Source organism: Synchiropus splendidus, unplaced genomic scaffold (genome assembly GCF_027744825.2).
Source record: "Synchiropus splendidus isolate RoL2022-P1 unplaced genomic scaffold, RoL_Sspl_1.0 HiC_scaffold_79, whole genome shotgun sequence".
NCBI lineage: Eukaryota > Metazoa > Chordata > Actinopteri > Syngnathiformes > Callionymidae > Synchiropus > Synchiropus splendidus.
Window position 1 is genome coordinate 17,501 of NW_026527113.1, and position 5,223 is coordinate 22,723.

The 5,223-nt window shown below is 62.7% G+C and overlaps 1 non-coding gene across 1 annotated transcript; it reads right to left on the bottom strand.

Moving 5' to 3' along the window:
• Positions 1-3,995: 3,995 nt before the first annotated feature.
• Positions 3,996-4,114, bottom strand: LOC128752103 (5S ribosomal RNA). Its single transcript, XR_008413568.1, has one exon. It is a non-coding gene; the product is annotated as a 5S ribosomal RNA (ribosomal RNA).
• Positions 4,115-5,223: the final 1,109 nt, after the last annotated feature.

Sequence of the window (5,223 nt, forward strand, 5' to 3'; positions counted from 1 at the left end):
AGCTTCTCAGTCGGAACCGCGTGTGACCGGGGGAGCCTGTCGCCGGTGGCCGGCGGAGGCCCCCCGAAGGCGGCTTTCGATTGCTTCTCGGTCAAGCTCTGGGTGGAGGAAAAACAGTCCGGGCCCGCATGGCGCAGAGTCTGGGCTGAAGTCTGAGATGGGGACACGAAGCACCGTCAACAGCACTGGAAGAGCTGCTCAGAAATCCGTTGCCGACATGAGCCCGAACCCACCGGGGCTCGACCTGGCACAACTTTCGCGCGACCTAATTTTTTGTCACTCAAAGGGTTTGAGCACCTAATATTTTGTCACTCTGGTTCTCCCACCCAGAGAGCCTCCGGGGCGGCCCCAGGACCTCCTGCCCGGCTCCGGAGACCCTCCCCGGGCCTGAGGGACCGGCTGGACCCGGGAGGGACCGGGTCTTCTCGGACCTCCGGGGGTCAGGGGGGGGGGGCACTCGGTCGCCTGGCCTGCCCGACCGAGGCGTGCGGCAGGCCGGGCAAAGAGCACCGTGATTCGCACCCTTGAGCTCCAGTGAAACCCCTGGAAGACATAAGCCCGACCCCACCGGGGCTCGACTTGGTACAATTTTCGCGCGACCTAATTTTTTGTCACTCAAAGGGTTTGGGCGCCTAATTTTTTGTCACAGCTCCGGCACCTAATATTTTGTCACTCTGGTTCTCCGACCCAGAGAGCCTCCGGGACCGCCCCAGGACCCCCTGCCCGGCTCCGGGGACCCTCCCCGGGCCTGAGGGACCGGCTGGACCCGGGAGGGACCGGGTCTTCTCGGACCTCCGGGGGTCAGGGGGGGCACTCGGTCGCCTGGCCTGCCCGACCGAGGCGTGCGGCAGGCCGGGCAAAGAGCACCGTGATTCGCACCCTTGAGCCCCAGTGAAACCCCTGGAAGACATAAGCCCGACCCCACCGGGGCTCGACTTGGTACAATTTTCGGGCGACCTAATTTTTTGTCACTCAAAGGGTTTGGGCGCCTAATTTTTTGTCACAGCTCCGGCACCTAATATTTTGTCACTCTGGGTCTCCGACCCAGAGAGCCTCCGGGACCGCCCCAGGACCCCCTGCCCGGCTCCGGGGACCCTCCCCGGGCCTGAGGGACCGGCTGGACCCGGGAGGGTCCGGGTCTTCTCGGACCTCCGGGGGTCAGGAGGGGCACTCGGTCGCCTGGCCTGCCCGACCGAGGCTTGCGGCTGGCCGGGCAAAGAGCACCGTGATTCGCACCCTTGAGCTCCAGTGAAACCCCTGGAAGACATAAGCCCGACCCCACCGGGGCTCGACTTGGTACAATTTTCGCGCGACCTAATTTTTTGTCACTCAAAGGGTTTGGGCGCCTAATTTTTTGTCACAGCTCCGGCACCTAATATTTTGTCACTCTGGTTCTCCGACCCAGAGAGCCTCCGGGGCGGCCCCAGGACCCCCTGCCCGGCTCCGGGGACCCTCCCCGGGCCTGAGGGACCGGCTGGACCGGGGAGGGACCGGGTCTTCTCGGACCTCCGGGGGTCAGGGGGGGGGCACTCGGTCGCCTGGCCTGCCCGACCGAGGCGTGCGGCTGGCCGGGCAAAGAGCACCGTGATTCGCACCCTTGAGCTCCAGTGAAACCCCTGGAAGACATAAGCCCGACCCCACCGGGGCTCGACTTGGTACAATTTTGGCGCGACCTAATTTTTTGTCACTCAAAGGGTTTGGGCGCCTAATTTTTTGTCACAGCTCCGGCACCTAATATTTTGTCACTCTGGTTCTCCGACCCAGAGAGCCTCCGGGGCGGCCCCAGGACCCCCTGCCCGGCTCCGGAGACCCTCCCCGGGCCTGAGGGACCGGCTGGACCCGGGAGGGACCGGGTCTTCTCGGACCTCCGGGGGTCAGGGGGGGGCACTCGGTCGCCTGGCCTGCCCGACCGAGGCGTGCGGCTGGCCGGGCAAAGAGCACCGTGATTCGCACCCTTGAGCTCCAGTGAAACCCCTGGAAGACATAAGCCCGACCCCACCGGGGCTCGACTTGGTACAATTTTCGCGCGACCTAATTTTTTGTCACTCAAAGGGTTTGGGCGCCTAATTTTTTGTCACAGCTCCGGCACCTAATATTTTGTCACTCTGGTTCCCCGACCCAGAGAGCCTCCGGGGCGGCCCCAGGACCCCCTGCCCGGCTCCGGGGACCCTCCCCGGGCCTGAGGGACCGGCTGGACCCGGGAGGGACCGGGTCTTCTCGGACCTCCGGGGGTCAGGGGGGGCACTCGGTCGCCTGGCCTGCCCGACCGAGGCGTGCGGCTGGCCGGGCAAAGAGCACCGTGATTCGCACCCTTGAGCTCCAGTGAAACCCCTGGAAGACGTAAGCCCGACCCCACCGGGGCTCGACTTGGTACAATTTTGGCGCGACCTAATTTTTTGTCACTCAAAGGGTTTGGGCGCCTAATTTTTTGTCACAGCTCCGGCACCTAATATTTTGTCACTCTGGTTCTCCGACCCAGAGAGCCCCCGGGACCGCCCCAGGACCCCCTGCCCGCCTCCGGGGACCCTCCCCGGGCCTGAGGGACCGGCTGGACCGGGGAGGGACCGGGTCTTCTCGGACCTCCGGGGGTCAGGGGGGGGCACTCGGTGGCCTGGCCTGCCCGACCGAGGCGTGCGGCTGGCCGGGCAAAGAGCACCGTGATTCGCACCCTTGAGCTCCAGTGAAACCCCTGGAAGACATAAGCCCGACCCCACCGGGGCTCGACTTGGTACAATTTTCGCGCGACCTAATTTTTTGTCACTCAAAGGGTTTGGGCGCCTAATTTTTTGTCACAGCTCCGGCACCTAATATTTTGTCACTCTGGTTCCCCGACCCAGAGAGCCTCCGGGGCGGCCCCAGGACCCCCTGCCCGGCTCCGGGGACCCTCCCCGGGCCTGAGGGACCGGCTGGACCCGGGAGGGACCGGGTCTTCTCGGACCTCCGGGGGTCAGGGGGGGCACTCGGTCGCCTGGCCTGCCCGACCGAGGCGTGCGGCAGGCCGGGCAAAGAGCACCGTGATTCGCACCCTTGAGCTCCAGTGAAACCCCTGGAAGACATAAGCCCGACCCCACCGGGGCTCGACTTGGTACAATTTTGGCGCGACCTAATTTTTTGTCACTCAAAGGGTTTGGGCGCCTAATTTTTTGTCACTCAAAGGGTTTGGGCGCCTAATTTTTTGTCACAGCTCCGGCACCTAATATTTTGTCACTCTGGTTCTCCGACCCAGAGAGCCTCCGGGGCGGCCCCAGGACCTCCTGCCCGGCTCCGGGCCCCCCCCATCGGCCTGAGGGACCGACTGGACACGGGAGGACCCCTTGAGCTCCAGTGAAACCCCAGGATCGACCTCATGTTTTGTCACTTGAGGAAGAATCTTCAGAAATAATTTGAACCCTAACCTTAAAACTTACCCTAACCCTCTAACCCTAACCCTAACCCTAACCCTCTAACCCTAACCCTAACCCTAACCCTAACCCTAACCCTAACCCTAACCCTCTAACCCTAACCCTAACCCTAACCCTAACCCTCTAACCCTAACCCTAACCCTAACCCTAACCCTAACCCTAACCCTAACCCTCTAACCCTAACCCTCTAACCCTAACCCTAACCCTAACCCTAACCCTAACCCTAACCCTCTAACCCTAACCCTAACCCTAACGCTCTAACCCTAACCCTAACCCTAACCCTAACCCTAACCCTCCAACCCTAACCCTAACCCTAACCCTAACCCTCTAACCCTAACCCTCACCCTCACCTTAACCTCCTGCCCGGCTCCGGGGACTCTCCCTCGGAACCAAAGAGGGGTCCCCGACCTCCAGGACCAAGAGAGGGGGACAAGGTCAAGAGCTCAGTCCGACTGAAGACACCTCCAACTCGGACAGCAGGCACCGCCATTGGCGCCCAGCAGGAGCAAAACTAACAAACAAACCAAAAAAAAAATAAAAAATAAAAAATAAAAAAGTCATAATAATATTAATAATAATGATCCAGCAAATAAAAGCTTACAGCACCCGGTGTTCCCAGGCGGTCTCCCATCCAAGTACTCACCGGGCCCGACTCTGCTTGGCTTCCGAGATCCGACGAGATCGGGCACCCTCAGAGTGGTATGGCCGTAAGCGGAGGAACCCGGCCCCGTGCACACCCTTAAGCCTACTACCGACCCCCTACGTAAGCACCCATCGGGCCCAGGGTTGAGCCCAGGGAGGCACCTGGCCCCACGCGAAACCACCACCACCACCACCACCACCACCACCACCACCTACCTAAGCACCCTTCCTGCCCGGGGTTGAGCCCCCAGATCGGGCACCCACTTGCCGGCATGCCCTTAAGCACAGGCGCCTGCACCACAAAGCACCATTCGTGCCCGGGGAGCCCAGAGTTAAGCCCCAGGCTTAGAGATTGAGCCAGCCCGCGACTCAAGTGCTCCGCGCCCCTGGTCAGCCAAAACGGAAAGCTGGCCCCGATGGAAGGAGGACCCGAGTCCGACTCCGTCGGTGCTTCGGCCAGCCTGCCGACAAGCCAGCGACCCTTGAGCTCCGCGGCCCTGGTCAGCCTGGCCTCTTGAGCAACCATTCGTGCCCGGGGAGCCCAGAGTTAAGCCCCAGGCTTAGAGACTGAGCCAGCCCGCGACCCAAGTGCTCCGCGCCCCTGGTCAGCCAAAACGGAAAGCTGGCCCCGATGGAAGGAGGACCCGAGTCCGACTCTGTCGGTGCTTCGGCCAGCCTGCCGACGAGCCAGCGACCCTAGTGCTCCGCGCCCCTGGTCAACCAAAACGGAACCTGGTGAAGGAGGACAAGCAAGACAGACAAGAGTCCACCCTTTGGGCCAGGCGAAGGCTGCTGCCCTCTGCTGCTGCGTCCTCGGTCCAGCCGACAGAGGCGACAGAGGACCACCGGCAGCGGCAGAGTCCGCCCTGGCTCGCGCCCCTGGTGGGACCGCTGGCCGGCGAGGAGGGGGAGGAAAACGGCGGCGAGGCGCCCGCGCCCTCGGCCGACAAAAGCTTGGATCTAGGGCTGACTTTCAATAGATCGCAGCGAGGGAGCTGCTCTGCTACGCACGAAACCCTGACCCAGAATCAGGTCGTCTGCAAGTCATTTAGCACCATGGACTTCCACAACATGCTGTCAACGTCCATCGGAGAGGGGCGGCCACCTTCCGGCCGCGCCCCAGCCCGGTGTCGAGCGGCTCTGCGCGCCGACCCCAGCGGGTCGGCTACTCGTGTCCAAC